Source organism: Chelonia mydas, chromosome 13, assembly GCF_015237465.2.
Source record: "Chelonia mydas isolate rCheMyd1 chromosome 13, rCheMyd1.pri.v2, whole genome shotgun sequence".
Taxonomy (NCBI): Eukaryota; Metazoa; Chordata; order Testudines; family Cheloniidae; genus Chelonia; species Chelonia mydas.
The window spans coordinates 32,414,215-32,433,199 of record NC_051253.2 but is presented as its reverse complement, the minus strand read 5'-3'; the positions used below and the strand labels follow the sequence as shown (position 1 = coordinate 32,433,199).

Below are 18,985 nucleotides of genomic sequence, written 5' to 3'. Positions count from 1 at the left end.
CCCCCGCACCCCAACCCTCTGCCCCAGCCCTGAGCCCCTCCCACACCCCAAACCCCACATCCCCAGCTCTGTTGGGTCGTGGGCATCAACAATTTTCTTCAACTGGGTCCCCAGAAAAAATGTTTGAAAACCACTGCTGTGACAGACATGAGAGTATCTTGTGAATTACGTCTAGGCACTAGGATGCGTGTTATGATTTTATTTTATATGGAACCGTTTGTTTCCAGTGCTTATTCAGTGCGTTGTTAATTAAACCTATTTTTGATTTCACTATAAGCAGATCTGTGTTAAGCAGAGCGATGAGCTGAGGTTGTCTTCTTTGTATATGCACGACGTGCCTCAGGCAGCACGTGAGTGGATTCATCGCCGAATTTGGTCCGCTGGTTGGATGGTTACTCCCCCAGCTCGGGCCGGGCCCTGACGGGGAGTGCAATGTCAACGCAGATCCATACCCCCCACGAGCTGAGGTGAAACTGGTGAGAGGGGTGCACGGCTTCTTTGGAAGCCGCGGATCTGTGAATACTGTGAGAGCCCAGTGCAACAGGGGCTGGATGCTCCAGAGGGCTCAAGGATCAGAGCAAGCCTATCGCTCGCCTGTAGATTGACAGTGGGCCTGCCTAGGCCTAGGGGGAGTGCTGGTATTGCCCATGGTCGGCAGATTCTCGTCAGGCACAAGATTGCCTCACACTCAAGGCAAGTGGTAACAGGGTACCACACAGCCCTGGGTACCCGCAGGAAGCGTCACAGCTTTTGAGGGTTACGTTAGGGACTCCAGGTCAGCGCATCAGGAAAGCAGGTCAAAGAGAGTGAACGTTTGTGGGTCTGCTGTCCCAAGAATTCGAAGGTCACACGCGATGGTTGCTGAACCGAAGTTACACCCGTGTACTGTGAGTCTGAGCCCTGTCCTTGGCAGTTCTCAGAGGCCCTGGGCACTGTCCCCGGACTCTGAAGGGTTCCTGTGAGGAGTTTTGCCCTGAAACCAAAATTTCTGGTTTGACAGCATCATGTCAAAGGGCTCTAAAATCGATGTGCAGCCCCTGGTTTTATTTTAGCAGCATTGTCAAGTACATTAGCCTTGATCAAACAGAGGGAAATGGAAAGACTCTACTAACCAGTGAGTATTTCTGCCATGCTGAGCAATGGAACCGAGTGCAATCTAAGACAAACAAGTTGAAGGGTCATTTGGTCAAGGGATTTCTGACATACCCTGCCTCTAAGGTGAGCTGCTCATTGCATTTCCAGATCCTTATTTTGGATTCAGAGCTAGGAAATATTAGAAGGTGAAGAGTGAGGGTGAATGTGGGCAGGAGTGGGGCGGGGGGGAGACAGGAGATGAGTTTGGGGCCATGGCAAGGGGTGGGGGTTGAGGGAGATAGTCTTGTGCCAATATTGAAAAAAGGCAAGCAGGGTGATTGGGTACTGATAGGCCGGTTGTCCTGACAACAATCCTGGGCAAAATACCAGAAAAGCTGATCTAGGGTTCAACCGATAAAGAATCAAAGGCTAGGAATATAATTAATGTCAGTCAACATGGTCTTATGGAAACCCGATCTTGTCAAACTAACCTGACTTCATTCTTTGAGATGACAAGTTGGGTTGGCAAAGGGAACTGCGACATGATCTACTTAGACTTGTGCAAGGCATTTGATTCAGTATCATCCTCTGTACAACATCAGTAACGACAGCCGAGAGAGGAAGTACAAGAACCGACGGTTGGAAGATGAAGCCAGACCAATTCAAATTAGAAATAAGTCCCATCTTTTTAACAGTGGGGGTGATTGACCATTGGAACAAAGCAGTGGTGGATTCTCCATCTCGTGATATCTTCAGACCAAGACTGGCTGCCATTCCGGAAGATACTTTAGCCAAATGCTAGTTATTGGTCCAAAACATGGGTAGCCAGGTGACATGCAATGGCCTGTGCTATACGGGAGTCAGACTAGAGCTCCTAATGGTCCCTATGGTCCCTTCTGGCTTTGAACTCTACGACTCGTGGGTAAATGTGGATGGGAGATAGGGGAGAGGATTGAGGGTGGGGGAGAGTGTCAGGCCAGGGGAGGGGAGAAACACTGGAAGGGGGACATGGCTGTGGATGGATGAGGGCTTGTCACCTCCACATCCCCCTATCCGGTGTGAAGCCTCCACCCCTTGCCCCTCCCCTCCCCTGCTCCCATCCAGCTGGTTGGTATGGGGGTGGGGGAGGTAAGGAGAGACACCTCTTATTCACAGCCCCATTGCTCAGGGCAATGGCCAGGAGACAGAGAGGGACACACCTCAGACAAAGGAGGGAATAGGCAGCAGCTGCCATAGCCCCAGCTGGGATCTGGGGGGGCCCTGCTTCTCTGGGGGTGTTTGATCCCCTATTCCTGTTCCCCGTGCATGAGCCTGGTCCAAATAGTTCCATTGGTCCCTCCGACAGGACTCAGTGCTGCAATGAGCCATTGATCTCTCAAAGCGCAGCTTCATAGCACAGCAACAGATCTGATCACAAGCTGCTCCAGCAAATCCCTCCACGGTTCAACACAGCTACGCCTCATACCGCGAACACACTTGGAGCACAGGCAGACAAAGGCTGGAATTCAAATCTGTGGGACACCCCCCCAACAACACCCTATTCTTTTAGTCCTTCCTCACATCTCTCGATTATGGGTTTGTAGATTTTAGAATCAGAGGGGACCAACAGACCCTGTAGCCTGACCTCCTGTATAACAAGCCAGAGAATTTCTCCAGTCACTTTTGCATTGAGTCTAATCACTTATGTTTGACAAAAGCATATTCTGGTCTTGATCTGGAGACATCAAGAGCTAGAAAATCCTACCACTTCCATTGATGGTTTAACCTTTGCACCCCCACGACATACTTAGATGTGATGGCTATTGCCTGCTCCAGGAATCGGAGTTAAAGTCATGTTGCAGTGACATAGGTGTACTTTAACTCTCCACTGCCTGGTTTTCAGAGGTTTAAGTTTAATGACTTTCCCCATTCTGGAAGGGCACGATTCACCTCTGGGCAACCTTAATTCTGCTTTCACAAAGTTTGGGGGCATTTAATATATGTGGTAAAGAGAGAGAAAATGAAGAAGGTTAGAAGTTCTATGTCCTCCAACTCGTTCCCTTTGAGGTTAGGAGTTTGACGTTCTTAACAATGTCCCAGTTGTCCTAGACATGGATTCAAAAATCCCATCTGCAGAAGTGTCCTGGGAGATTTCACCTTCTTGCAAGAAGGGTAAATAATGAGACACCAGAGACTGGCACTTTTAGACAAGGCACAACGTACACCAAACACGCAGCAGAACTAGGACGTCCAGACTGGAATCTGCTTGTTGAAGGAAATCAGCTACATGGAGAGATGACATTAGAAGACGGACAGTAGAACCTTCATCCTGAAAAAAGGAGTCCTATCAAATGATTCCAGCTTGAAATAGACCCTTTTTAGAGGTGAATCAACCTTCACGACTCTTTTCAGGTAAATCAGAATTGCAGATGGACAAGAGTGAGAGGCTGATAAACTCCATCCTCTCTGCTCACGGCTGTGTTTTGCCTTTCAGGAGGGGATCTGCCTCCCTGAGCTGTTGAGAAACTTAGTGCTAGATAGTTGCTAACAATGGTTTAGCTGTATAGGCTGAGCTTTGCATACCCTCTTTACTGTGCACCCCGCTCCCCAAGGCAGGTTTGGAACTATCAGCCTGAAGAGTATAGTTTGGAACCATAGGAACAGCTTGATCAGATGAGATCATTGATCCACGCAGTGTAGTATCCTGTCTCCTGCACAAGCTACTTAAGAGGTAGGTGCACAAAGCAGCTTTCTTCCAACCCACCCATTTAATTAGCCATTTAATTGACCTATACGCTAAGGCAGGGGGATATCCCTTTTCAAACCTCTGAATTTTATCTTTGGGTTGTTTTTGAGTTCTTGATAGTGTAACTCTGGCCATTCTGGTTCACCATGTAAATGCTCGATCCTTTGAAATCACGGTTTGATGCTCACGGCTTGCAGTCTGCAGACCAGGGCACCATGGGGTGGGATCAAACAAAACACCCTTGCAGAGAATACATTGAATGGGCTTTCCAAATATTTTAATGTTCTGGTTCTCAAACGTTTGTATTGGTGAGCCCTTTCACACAGCAAGCCTCTGAGTGCGACCCCCCTTATAAATTAAAATAACATTTCAAAAAAATTTAACACTATTATAAATGTTGGAGGCAAAGCGCGGTTTGGGGGTGGAAGCTGACAGCTCACAATACCCCACATAATAACCTCATGACCCCCTGAGGGGTCATGACCCCCAGTTTGAGAACCCCTGTTCTAGAACATGACAAATTCATGCAGCTCCATGAATCTGACCAATTTTCTTAAAGCCAGCACAGAAATAAAATAAAAGATTGTTGTTATAGAGTCATAGAATCATAGACTTTAAGGTCAGAAGGGGCCGTTATGATCGTTTAGTCTGACCTCCTGCACAACGCAGGCCACGGAATCTCACCCACCAACTCCTGTAACAAACCCCTAACTTATGTACTGAGCTTAAATAATTCCTCTCCCTCTCCGGAATTTATCCCTCTGATATATTTATAGATAGCAGTCATATCTCCTCTCAGCCTTCTTTTAGTTATGCTAAACAAGCCAAGCTCATGGAGTCTTCTTTCATAAGACAGGTTTTCCATTCCTCGGATCATCCTAGTAGCCCTTCTCTGTACCTGTTCCAGTTTGAGTTCATCCTTCTTAAACATGGGAGACCAGAACTACACACAGTATTCCAGGTGAGGTCTCACCAGTACCTTGTATAACGGTAACGGTACAACGGTACAACTAACACCCCCTTAGCTCTACTGGAAACACCTCGCCTGATCCATCCCAAGACCACATTAGCTTTTTTCATGGCCATATCACATTGGCGGCTCATAGTCATCCTGTGATCAACCAATACTTCGAGGTCCTTCTCCTCCTCTGTTACTTCCAAGTGATGCGTCTCCAGTTTGTAACAGAAATTCTTGTTATTAATCCCTAAATGCATGACCTTGCACTTTTCACGATTAAATTTCATCCTATTACTATTATGCCAGTTTACAAGGTCATCCAGATCTTCCTGTCTGATATCCCGGTCCCTCTTTGTATTGGCAATACCTCCCAGCTTCGTGTCATCCGCAAACTTTATTAGCACATTCCCACTTTCTGTGCCAAGGTCAGTAATAAAAAGGACTTCCGGTGCTTTCCATGCAGTTCTTCACGCTGATATAACCTGTACTTCTGTACCAGATGAATACCTAGCCTGATATTTGGTGTCAAAAACTCAGCGTCCATCTAGAACGACAGTGCCTTTAAGCTGCTGTTCTTGGAGATCAAAAATCTGTTACAGACATTGAGTTGTCTGTCAGTTTACAGCTTGGGTTGCATTCCTCTAGTGACCAGCAGAAGACATTAAAAAAAAGAAACTTAGGGCATTAATTGCTGCTGGTGTGTTAATCTTCAAATATATTTTTACGTTCTCTTTCAGGGGATGTGGGATTTTCTTTAACTACTACCTATGGCCAGTGCGGTCTGGAGCAATAAAACGGCTACAGAATTCATTCTACTGGGATTTGGGGATCTCCCTGAGCTGCAAATTCTTCTCTTTCTTCTTTTTTCAGTGATCTACATTTTGAGCATGGTAGGGAACATCCTCATCATTACACTCATTGTAACTGATCAGCACTTGCACACTCCCATGTATTTCTTCCTGGGGAACTTGTCCTGCTTGGAGACCTGCTACACCTCCACCATCCTGCCCAGGCTGCTGGCCAGTCTCCTGACGGGGGACAGAACCATTTCTGTCCAGCGCTGCCTCACACAATATTATTTGTTTGGTTTATTTGGAGCCACAGAATGTTATCTCTTAGCTGCAATGTCTTATGATCGGTATTTAGCAATATGCAAACCCCTGTACTATGGAGCCCGTATGAATGGCAGATTCTGTGTCCTGCTAGCAGCTGGGTCTTGGATAAATGGGTTTTTGCCTATTACCATAACAACTTCTTTGATGTCACAACTGCCTTTCTGTGGCCCCGGTAAGATTGATCACTTCTTTTGTGACTTCACCCCAGTGATAGACCTCTCCTGCACTGACACCCGTCTGATAAAACTTTTGGGTGTTGTCCTGTCGGGTGTATGTTCACTGCCCCCATCTCTACTAACTGTAACGTCTTACATTTGTATCATCACCTCCATCCTGAGAATCCCTTCCACCACCGGGCGGCAAAAGGCCTTTTCCACCTGCTCCTCTCACCTCATTGTGATTACAACTTTCTATGGGACCCTGATCATTGTTTATCTCCTCCCCAAAACTAAGACACTGCAAGACCTGAACAAAGTGTTCTCCATCTTCTACACCATCCTGACGCCCCTGCTCAATCCATTCATCTACAGCCTGAGGAACAAGGAGGTAAAAAAGGCCCTAAGAAAAGCAGTCAGTAAATTCCTTTCAGGAGTTTGATTTACCTGGCATACCCTCTAATTTAACCTCACTTCAAAACTTCTTGCTTGTAAAAATCAGACATAAAAATACAAAAGTGTCACAGCACTCTCTTATATAAAAAAATTGCTGACTTTCTGATTTTTACCATACAATTATAAAATAAATCAATTGGAATATAAATCTTATACTTCCATTTCAGTGTACAGTGCACAGAACGGTATAAACAAGACGTTGGCTGTATGAAATATTAGTTTGTACTGACTTTGCTAATGCTTTTTTGTGTACCTGTCGTAAAACATGGCAAATCTCTAGATGAGTTCATGTCCCTCCTGGAAGACCTGGAACCACTGGGTTAGTGTACTCACCAGGGATGTGGAAGGCCCAGGGTCATTCCCCACTCTGCCTGATGCAGATAATGGATTTGAACTTGGACTCCCATCTCTCAGGTGAGTGGTTAGGGTACTGCTTAGGGGGCTTGGGGTGGGGGCAAGGAGCAGGATGTGTCCCCATCTCTCCTGTCAAACTCTTCTACTTTGTTAAAATAATTAAATAATCATTGGACCAGGGACTTCCATGTGGTTTTCCCACCTCCCAGGTGAATGCGCTAACTACCAGGTTATGAATCCACACACTCTCTCTTTGGCCCAATGACCATTCAAATGGTCTCTCGTCACAGAGCACAGAGATCTGAAACTGGCCAGAGAAACACCTGGAGATTTCTTCCTCTGGAGGGGGAGTCCCCAGCCAGGGCAATGTTGATGGGTTGTCTGACAGGGACAAGAACCAAGTGCTATCACCAGTCCTGAGCAGTGTAGCTAGGTCAACCTAACTCTTAGATGCAGACCTGAGGCCCGTGGTCCATGCAGAAAAGATCTCCCTATTTGAACTGAGACAAGAGAAGTTGGTGGGGCAGGTAACAGCAGGCCACGGAGACAGATGGAGTGTAGAAGGAATGAACAGATTAAGGTAATGCCTGACTGATACCATAGGAAGTCCATTGCCTTTCTCTCTTTCTCTCTCTTTCTGAACTATGTTAGTATCTCAAGGGCATTCCTGACAGAGTTACTGACTGAGGGATCGTGGGGGAAGAAATGCGTTTGGAAGAGGGATCTGAAGGAGGGGAGAGATTTTGCCTGGGCCCCAGGACAAGGGATGCCCATTTAGGTGGAGGCTGCTGCATGGCAAAAGTCACTAGTCGGGGAAGGAAACAAAGCTGATGTAGCAGCAGCGGAAAGTGCTGTCCGAAGAGGAGAGAGATGAGCAGCCAGGTAGACGTCAGGCAGTAAAAGGAGGGGGCAATGGAGTGCTGCTGACATTTAACCTGGGGCTCCCGCAGAGCCGCTCCTCATTAGCTTCTGGAGCTGGTAGTGAATTCACAGGAGACAGATGAGAAATCCTCCTCTTTGTTAACCACTTTGTTACTCGCATGGCTCTAACCTGGGATTTTCATAGGAGGGGGACTGAAAATCCCAGACTGTGAGGCGAAAGGGGAAACAGAGACCCAACATCAGATAGCAGAGCTGGGAACAGAACGCAGCTCTCCAGATACCCAAGCCAGTGCTTGTTTGCAAGGACCATGCGGCCACATATTTGAAATGCGTCTTCTAGCCCATTAGTAGGTAGTGTCCCTAGGTGACCGCACGTCTGTAAAGAACAAATCCTTGGGAATAGTGCTGTCTTGTTGCTGAAATGGAAGCAGAATGCTGTTAGTTTGTGGCATATCACCGTGTTTAACTTGGGCCATTTGAAAGGGGGTGGGTGGGTGTGTTGGCAAAAGCGGTACCCCCTGGCAGGGATGCAAAAGAGTTCCTTGGTTATAGTGGGTTATACTGGGAAGGGAGAGAGCTGAACTCAAACTCTTCTTCAGTAGCTGTCACTGAAATGCAGAGACAACTAAAAGGGAAGAGTGGGTGACACGAGGTTGCAGGTTGTCATGTCCTATTGCCTGACTGAGAAGATGCTGGAGATGAGAGGTTTAAAAATCTGTGGAGAAAGCAAGTACCAACAGAAGAGCCCCTCCCATAAACAGAGGGGAATCAAACTGCTAGCTTAGGAGTTTCTAAAACAAAATCTAGAGGGATATTATTTAAATTAAGAATGGAGAGAAAGCTGCCAGGGAGAGAAGTCAATCAAAGCTGTGCATTAAGAAGAACGAAGATATCTGATAAGTGGCTGGACTGCAAACAAGATACGTAGTCAACTCTATGATGAAAACAAGATATTCTGCTATGTGAGTGGAGGAGCGTAGCAAACGGAGCAAGCTGCTTGGGAACTGTCCATCACAATGCTTTTTCAACAGGAAATGCAGTTTGGCTGAATCAACATTTTCCACAGGAAGTTCAACCAAACAGTTTCAGGGTTTTTCTCCTGAGGGAGAATTGGAAAGAAATATTTTATTCTGGATCAGGAGGATTTGAAATGAAAATGGCAGTTTGTCCAACCCAGACACAGCATTTTATTGCAGGGCTGTTGGCCATCAACTGGCATCCAACTGAGCTGCCACAACAATTCATGGAAGCTGTCGTTCAGGTGCCTCTCTCCTTCGTTCTCCTCTGGGGGCTGGGCTCCTGGGCTGGACTCCTGTGAGTCTCCCATGATTCAGTGAGGACGCCCCTCTGCTGGCACCATTCAAACATACACACATTCCAAGGCCAGAAGGGACCACTGTGGTCATCTAGTCTGGCCTCCTGCATAACGCAGGCCATAAAACTTCCCCCAAGTAATTCCTATTTGAATTAGAGCACATCTTTTAATAAAAATCCCAATCTTGATTTTAAAATGTCAGTGATGGAGTATCCACCATGACCCTTGATAACTTCTTCCAATGGTGGTTTACCCTCATTAGTAAAAATGCACACCTTATTTCCAGTCTAAATTTGTTCAGCTTAAGTTTTCAGGCATTGGATCTTGTTAGCCGTTTGTCTGCTTGATTGAAAAGCCCATTCTGACGGGTTCCCCCTAGGGTGCCACCTAGAAATGGGGTACCACTGAGCCCTCCTGACTCACCAGCCTGGGCTCCCTTTACACTGTATTGCTGTGACAGGCCCTCAATCCCCCTCCAGCACACATACAGATAGATAGACACACACCCAACTGCAGCTACACACAGATGCTGAAATCAGCTCTGCATGGGAAGGCTCAGCTAAGGCACCTCCCAACTCCTAAGGCATGCACTCCCCTCTGGAGTGTAAACCCATCATCATACCATCTTGCACTGCACAGAGAACTGTACAGCATAAGCTCATGAAATTCACCCCTTGCCTCAATGTGGAGGAAGATATGCAATAGCTTCCTGCCGCCCAGTTATGATTTCCACACACTGGTTTTAGACAAAACAAAAACAAGTTTATTAACTACAAAAGGATAGATTTTAAGTGATTATAAGTGATAGCAAACAACTCAAAGCAGATTACCTTCGTAAATAAACAAAACCGCAAACTGATCTTAACATACGAGATAAGAAGGATATGAAATAACAAATTCTCATCCTGAGTGATAAACTGGCTGGCAGACTCTTAAGGCACAAGCTGCCTTGGTTTTGCAGCTTGGGTTTCCCAGGTGTTTCCAGGTGTTCCAGGTGTTCTAGGGAGAGTGAGATACCATCATGATGTCATTTCTCCCCTTTTATATCTTCTTCCCACTTTCTGGAAAGCTCTTGTGCTGTGACATGGGTCAAACAGTCCCCATTCTGTAGTGCTGTCTCTGAGAGGTTTCTATTTTACACAGTTCCTGGGGTAATCCTTGTTTTTGTGCATTTATTAATCCAATAACATTGTTTGGCCTTTTTATTGTTGTACCTGAAACTCTGCTTGTTCACAACCTGTTTCAGTAACACATACATAGCCAAATTTCATAACTTCACATATGACAATAACACATACAATCCAATGAGATATTAATGTCTAGCAGATCAAGGCTTTTAGAATGATACCTCACAAGGCATACTTTGTGAAAAACATATCCTAATTACATGACGGTGGTGAATATTGGGGTTCCAGGGTGTCACACCCATTGTTGGGATATGTGTAGATCTATATATATCTATATGTAGATATCCCAGTATCCATATATCCGTGTAATGTGCTATAGGCCATCAAGGCATAGTGTGGATGGAGTGTGTTTGACACAAATACATGTATTGCGTGTTGGCAACTGAAGCAAGAACTTAAGATTTCAAGTGGGTAAGGACGATTTGTACAAAACAACTTTGTTATGTCCCTGGGAAATATATGAAGAATCAGCAAATAAGGAACCAGCTGGACTGCTATAAAAATGTATAAGAATTGGAGGAAATGGCATGCCTTGGATCATGGTGGCCTGCCTGAACTGAGCTGTGGGTGTGTCAGCGTTCCTCCCCATTCTGAACTCTGGGGTATAGATGTGGGGACCTGCATGAAAGACCCCCTAAGTTTACATTCCACCAGCTTAGGTTAAAAACTTCCCCAAGGCACAAATTCCTTTCCTTGTCCTTGGACAGTATCCACGAAGTGATTTAAATAAACGTTCAGGGAGGGGCCACTTGGAGCCCTATACCCACCAAAATATCCCCCCTAGCCCCTTAACCCCCTTTTCTGGGGAGGCTTGAGAATAATATACCAACCAATAGGTTAACAAAGTGAGCACAGACCAAATCCCTGGTTTTTAGGACACTGAAAAGCAAACAGGTTCTTAAAAGACAAATTTTATTTTAAAAAAAGTGAAAGAATCACACCTGCAAAATCAGGATGGAAGATAACTTTACAGGGTAAATAAAAAGATTTAAAACACAGAGAATTCCCCTCTGACTCTGCTTCCCAGTTACAAAACAGGAATAAAATTACCTCTTAGCATAGGGAAAATTCACAAGCTAAACCAAAAGATAATCTAACACATTTCCTTGCTATTACTTCCAATTGCTGTAATTTTAGATGGATTATTTCAGGTTCTTTTTAGGAGCTGGTTTACCTGCTTGGTCTCTCTCTTTGTCCTGAGAGGGAACCAAACAAAGAGAGCACAAACAAAACCTCCCTGCCCCCCTGATTTGAAAGTATATTCTTTTCCCATTGGTCCTTCTGGTCAGGTGCCAACTAGGTTAATTGAACTGATTAACCCCTTACAGGTAAGGGGATTCTGTACTTCTGGCCAGGAGGGATTTTAGGTTACTGCATACATAAGGGTTGTTACTCTTCCCTTTATATTTATGACAGGGTGAAAGGCCCAAACATCAGAGACAAACAACTAATGATGTCACAAAGTGGATAATAAATGGATGTTTCACACATTTGAAATCTGGAGTCTTTCAACAACCCCAGAGCCCTGTTTGGAAATAGATGTGGTCTTTCCGCCAGCTCCCCGCATCTGATCTGATCTGGTCTGGCTGAACCTCGACTAGCCATCGGGACTTCATTCTGATCTGCGTATTCTGGTGTTGTATGTTTGGGGTATGAATGTGGCATGAATGAGGTTTATTTTGTAAGCAATAAAGAGTACCAATATTATATATTAGAGTATTATATACCAATACTGTGACCGGTACCTGCCTGTTCCCCCATACCATATGGAGGCCCCTACTGCGGGTCTAATACCATTATTAAATATTTGTTCCCCGTGTAGGTTCTTATAGACTGTGATCAAATCACCCGTTAACATCTCTTTGTTAAGCTAAATAGATTGAGCTTTTTGAGTCTATCGCTAAGGCAGGTTTTCTAATCCTTTGGTCATTCTTGTGTCTCTTCTCTGACCCCTTCCCAATTTACCAACATCCTTCATGAACTGTGGACACCAGAACTGGACACAAGATGCCAGCGATGGACACACCAGTTCCAAATACAGAGGTCAAATAACTTCTCTACGCCTAGTCGAGATTCCCCTGTTTGTGCCTCCATTGCAGTCGATCAGGTGAGATGTAATCAAGCCAGGGGGTCCAGCTCAGAAAGGAAAATGAGAGCATGAGGCACCCACACTACAATGCCCATGAACCACTGAAACAGCCAAGGAGGAGAGTGTTTCATGTCTAACTGAGTTTCAATTTGGTTAAAAAAAACCACCCAGAATGGATCAGTCTAAGAATGTTTATTATTGGCGGGAGACAGGTGGAGACATGCCTGTGGATGAGAGCCTAGGTCTTCCATCTCCCACTCCTTTGCCTTAACACAAAGACCATCCGTCATTCCCATGCACAGAGTTTCACATAATGAAATAGCTTTCATTTACCCCCTTGCAGGCGAGCTCCTCTTCAAGCAGAGAAACGGACAATGGGACAATCGTGGCCAAATTCGTCTTTATGGGACTTTCCGATCGCCCAGACATTTGCGTCTCTCTTTTTAGTGCCTTTCTGTTGATGTACCTCATAACCCTCACTGGCAATGGCCTCAAATCCTAACCATAGGGACCAAGGCTAAGCTGCACAACCTGCTGGACTTCATCCTCCGCAACTTCTCCTGGTAAGACATCTGCTGCCCCACTGCTACCACACCCAAGATGCTGGAAAACCTCTTGTCAGAGAGCAACATAATTTCCTTCACTGGCTGCATCTTGCAGGTCAACTTCCTGGTGGCTGTAGCAGGGAGGGAGGTTTTCCTCCTGGCGGTGATGGCCTATGACTGGTACGTGGCCATGTGTAGCCCTTTGCAGTACATGGTCATTAGGAACAAGAGACTCCACATTCTGATGAATGCCAGGAACGTGGCTCACCAGGTTCCTCAACTCCCTCCTGCACACAGTGTCTACCTGCACCCTGCCTTTCTGCCACTCCAACAAAATCAACCAATATTACTGTGACATTCCCCCAGTGCTGGCTTCATCCTACACTTCAACGTACCTCAGGGAGATGGTGGCCCTCATCGTAGGGGGGATATTCGGCCTGGGTGCCTTTCTGGTCACCCTGCTCTCCGACATCCTAACCCTCTGGATCATCCAGTCAGCAGAGGGCAACACAAGGCCTTCTCCACTTGCGCCTCCTCACACCTCATGGTGGTACATCAGTTCTACAGCACCACCGTCTTCAGCTACATATGTTCCTCATCCAGCCTCTCGCTGGATCAGGACAGGTTGGTGGACATGCTGGATGGAGTCTTCACCCCCATGCTGACCCCCATTACCTACAGCGTGCAGAACATGGAAGTGAAAGAGGTTTTGAGGAGAGTGATGGGTCATAAATGTCAGGGAATAGGCATATTGAGCACCCCTTTGCAGACTCTGTAGTGACCTTCACTGGGGCACTGGTCAGCCTTGGAAGGAGATTTTCAGAGCCACCAAAGGCATTGGATGTGCAGTTCCAATCAAATGTGATGGAAATTTTGCCTCCAAATCCCTTGGGTAACTCTGAAAATCTCATCTTGGGGTCCCAATTGCACTGATGTTACAGGGCTAGATTCTGGACTTCTCACTCAGGGCCTGATTCTGTGACTCCTATGGGGCCTGGTTCCCCACTGTGCTACTCCAGGTTTATGTCTATGTGACTCCACTGAATACGGATGGAGTTACACAGCACAAAGTGGAACAAAGCAGTGGTAATTCAGGCCCATTAGATAATGACTTACAGCTGTGATTTTCAAAGTGGTCTAGAGGAATTAGGTGATCTATCCCACACATTTTTAATGGGGTTTGGATTCCTGACTCCCTTTGGCCCATTTGAAAATCCAAGCCTCACTAAACAAATGGTCCCATAGATTTCAATCGCAATTTGGAGAGCAAGGACCTCGTCCTGCATTTTAACTTCAATGGGGTACCAAGCATAGGGCAGGATTCCACCCTAGCAGAACAGCTGCCACACTCCCCAGTCTGAAGAAGGGGGGTAGGAAACAGCTTGTCACTTTGAGCTGAGTCCTTATTCCAGCAGAGCATTGACTTTCACAAGTGTTGATTCAGTCAAATATCTTGTGATTAGTTCTCATTAGTTTTGAACTTTGATAGTAAATTCACAGTAAATCAAAGTAGGGTTTTTTGAAAATTAACAGTATGTAAAAAGTCATGGCAACAATAGATCAGTCGTTCTGATGTCCTACATATGGGTCAGGGAGGTACTTGCAGTTTAAATGGTGCCTTGGGTGAAGCACTGTTAACTGGTTGAAGGTACTTTTGGTCAATAATGTCTATTGGGCTTTTGGAATTCATGCGATAATATATGAAAACCTAATTCTCTACAGTACAGATGGCCCAAAAATGTCCAACCAAAAAATGTGCATTGGAAAATTAGGGTTTAATCAATTTTTTCTTTTACTTTTTTATTTACAGAAATATTTCATTGAAATTGTTCCTCTTCCAGACTTTCAACGCCATTTTTTCTTCTGGAAAAAAAAGCTGAACATTTGTTGGTATTTCTGAAATTATTTGTTTCAAAATTGTGGGATTTTCTGCACTTCCTGTCTGTTTTCCAACTTGCAAAAGTTACTTAAGTTGTGCATGTAAGTAGCATTTTCACTTTTCCTACCTGGAAAATGTTGGGAAACGGTAAAGTGTGAGAGAGACGGTGGCACAAAATCTTTCCCACATTTTCAACATTTCTCACCCTGGTGTTTCCTGGTAGAATATGTCAAATGGGAATTTTTCCTGTAAAAATTGCCATGGGAAAAAATCCTAATTTTCCAATTAACTGTAATAATCAGAGGTGTAGAGTCTGGTGTACATTGTCCTGTGACATCAGTAGAGTGCCACTGATTTACACCAGTTGAAAGTTTGGCCTGCCATGCTTCATATCTGCTTGTCAACAAGATGTTTTTGCAGTGCCAGCTGTAGTATATTTAGGCTTGGAAGGAGTCCATTTTTATTGGTAAATGTTGATAGATGTCGATTTCCCCATATGCGCACAACTATTTCCATCAATCATCATGGAAACGTGCAGAGAGGCAAAGAAAGAAAAACGCTGCTTGAGGATGTGTTGGAGTTTGATTTAAGGTTATGGTCTCTGTGGAGTTTGACATGGGAGTTGACAATTGGTGTTTTAATGGTTATAAAACTTTACTGGTTTGAATCTCCACGCTGGCTGTCATTAAACAATTATTGTCTGACCCTCCCATGATTTTGCATTACTGTGAAAATCAAAAACTCAAAATAATGCTGGAAACTAAACACCAGTATTATCCCCCTGACAGAGTGCGAGGCAAGAAAGGCTGAGTCCGGGCTCTGGGTCAAGCCCTGCAGAATGGAGCTGACAAAGCAGAGCTGTGCCTAATTCGTAGGTGCGTCCGGGCAGGAAGGCTAATTGAGCCACTAGGCAGAGCCCACAAATAGGCACAGGAAGGAGGTAGAAAGCAGGGAAGCAGGTAGTAAGGGGAAAGAGAGATTGCTCTCCCAGGCATCGGAGCCGACTCCATGGGTGCTTCGAGGCTGGAGCACCACAGGGAAAAAATGGTGAGTGCTGAACACCCACCGGCAGCGCCCCCATCAGCCCCCCTCTTTCCCCCAGCACCTCCCGCCCACCAGCGGGCCCAGACGATCAACACCTCCCTTCCCTCCCCATGCCTCCTGCCTGCCGCGATCAGTTGTTTCGCGACGTGCAGGAAGCTCTGGGGGTGGGAGGAGCGAGGATGCAGCACGCTCAAGGAAGAGGGCGGAATGGGGCAGGAAGAGGTGGGGATGGGGGTTTAGGGGAGGGGATGGAGTGGGGGCAGGGTCTAGGGCAGAGCCGGTGGTCAGGCACCCCCCAGCAGATTGGAAAGTTGGCGCCTGTGCTCCCCAGCTTCTTATAGGAGCTGTATATCTTATGAAGGTGGTGGGACTCCATCTGTAAATAAACTGCACAAAGTATTGGTCCAGCACAGGGGTCTCTGCGTAGTTTGTAGACTGAGATAGAACGAGGACCAAGGAGGCCCTGTTGCCCCAACAAATTGTTTTTTTAAATGAATTCTGCCCAGCCTAGCTGTAATTAGGTTTGAGCTTCCCTTTCTCTTTACAGAGGTATCAATCTAAGTGCTTCTAAATTTGCCCTGCCTCATGGGGCAGCTAGGTAACATTAGAGCTCCAAATCTGAACCAGAGATTCCTGAGATACAAACCTCCCCTTTCCCCCAAAGCAACAACATTTGCAAAACCAATAAACTCCTTAGAAGAACAGCTGGGGCTCAAACTATGGCTCGGCTCTGCCCCAAACTTCTCAGTCGCTCAGGATTTATCTCGGCGAGTGCACAGCACCCGCTCTCCCTTTGGGTGAAGGCTCTGTGACACAGAGACCTCAGGGTGTAAACTGCAGAGGGGTCCATAGACTTTTACAGGGATCCCTTAGGTCAGTTATATACAGTAGCCCACTGGTCATCATAATTACTGCAAGATGTTTGTACAGGGGATAGTTTGAGAGACATAAACTCTTTGGTTCCAAAACCATTAAAGTCACCCGAGTTGAGCATATCATAGAATCATAGAACCATAGAATATCAGGGTTGGAAGGGACCTCAGGAGGTCATCTAGTCCAACCCCCTGCTCAAAGCAGGACCAACCCCCAATCAAATCATCCCAGCCAGGGCTTTGTCAAGCCTGACCTTAAAAACTTCCAAGGAAGGAGATTCTACCACCTCCCTAGGTAACGCATTCCAGTGTTTCACCACCCTTCTAGTGAAAAAGTTTTTCCTAATATCCAACCTAAACCTCCCCCACTGCAACTTGAGACCATTACTCCTTGTCCTGTCCTCTTCTACCACTGAGAATAGTCTAGAACCATCCTCTCTGGAACCACCTCTCAGGTAGTTGAAAGCAGCTATCAAATCCCCCCTCATTCTTCTCTTCTGCAGACTAAACAATCCCAGTTCCCTCAGCCTCTCCTCATAAGTCATGTGTTCCAGACCCCTAATCATTTTTGTTGCCCTTCGCTGGACTCTCTCCAATTTATCCACATCCTTCTTGTAGTGTGGGGCCCAAAACTGGACACCGTACTCCAGATGAGGCCTCACCAATGTCGAATAGAGGGGAACGATCACGTCCCTCGATCTGCTGGCTATGCCCCTACTTATACATCCCAAAATGCCATTGGCCTTCTTGGCAACAAGGGCACACTGCTGACTCATATCCAGCTTCTCGTCCACTGTCTACCCCTAGGTCCTTTTCCGCAGAATTGCTGCCTAGCCATTCGGTCCCTACTCTGTAGCTGTGCATTGGGTTCTTCCGTCCTAAGTGCAGGACCCTGCACTTATCCTTATTGAACCTCATGAGGTTTCTTTTGGCCCAATCCTCCAATTTGTCTAGGTCCCTCTGTATCCTATCCCTGCCCTCCAGCGTATCTACCACTCCTCCCAGTTTAGTATCATCTGCAAATTTGCTGAGAGTGCAATCCACACCATCCTCCAGATCATTTATGAAGATATTGAACAAAACCGGCCCCAGAACTGACCCCTGGGGCACTCCACTTGACACCGGCTGGCTGTCAAACACTGACAATCCGGGGAGATGGCTGGCTGTTTGCTGTCTGGGCCAGGTGCAGGCCTAGGCCTTTACGAAGACAAAGGAACCCCAAGAGAAGTCCCTGAGGTGGAGACCTTTTAAGAAAGCAGAGCGATGAGCTGAGGTTGTCTTCTTTATATATATGCACGACGTGCCTCAGGCAGCACATGAGTGGATTCATCGCCGAATTTGGTCCGCTGGTTGGATGGTTACTCCCCCAGCTCGGGCCGGGCCCTGACATGGAATGCAATGTCAATGCTGATCCATACCCGCCACGAGCTGAGGTGAAACTGGTGAGAGGGGTGCACGGCTTCTGTGGAAGCCGCGGATCTGTGAATACTGTGAGGGCCCAGTGCAACAGGGGCTGGATGCTCCGGAGGGCTCAAGGATCAGAGCAAGCCTATCGCTCGCCTGTAGATTGACAGTGGGCCTGCCTAGGCCTAGGGGGAGTGCTGGTATTGCCCATGGTCGGCAGATTCTCGTCAGGCACAAGACTTCCTCACACTCAAGGCAAGTGGTAACAGGGTACCACACAGCCCTGGGTACCCGCAGGAAGCGTCACAGCTCTTGAGGGTTACGTTAGGGACTCCAGGTCAGCGCATCGGGAAAGCAGGTCAAAGAGAGTGAACGTTTGTGGGTCTGCTGTCCCAAGAATTCGAAGGTCACACGCGATGGTTGCTGAACCGAAGTTACACCCGTGCACTGTGAGTCTGAGCCCTGTCCTTGGCAGTTCTCGGAGCATGGGCCCTGGGCACTGTCCCCGCATTCTGAAGGGTTCCTGTGAGGAGTTTTGCCCTGAAACCAAAATTTCTGGTTTGACAGCATCATTTCAAAGGGCTCTAAAATCGATGTGCAGCCCCTGGTTTTATTTTAGCAGCATTGTCAAGTACATTAGCCTTGATCAAACAGAGGGAAATGGAAAGACTCTACTAACCAGTGAGTATTTCTGCCATGCTGAGCAATGGAACCGAGTGCAATCTAAGACAAACAAGTTGAAGGGTCATTTGGTCAAGGGATTTCTGACATACCCTGCCTCTAAGGTGAGCTACTCATTGCATTTCCAGATCCTTATTTTGGATTCAGAGCTAGGAAATATTAGAGGGTGAAGAGTGAGGGTGAATGTGTGGGGCAGAGGGGGGAGACAGGAGATGGGTTTGGGGCCATGGCAAGGGGTGGGGGTTGAGGG

At 46.4% G+C, this 18,985-nt stretch overlaps 1 pseudogene; it reads left to right on the top strand.

Moving 5' to 3' along the window:
- Positions 1 to 5,644: 5,644 nt before the first annotated feature.
- LOC119567861 lies at positions 5,645 to 6,407 on the top strand (annotated as a pseudogene).
- Positions 6,408 to 18,985: the final 12,578 nt, after the last annotated feature.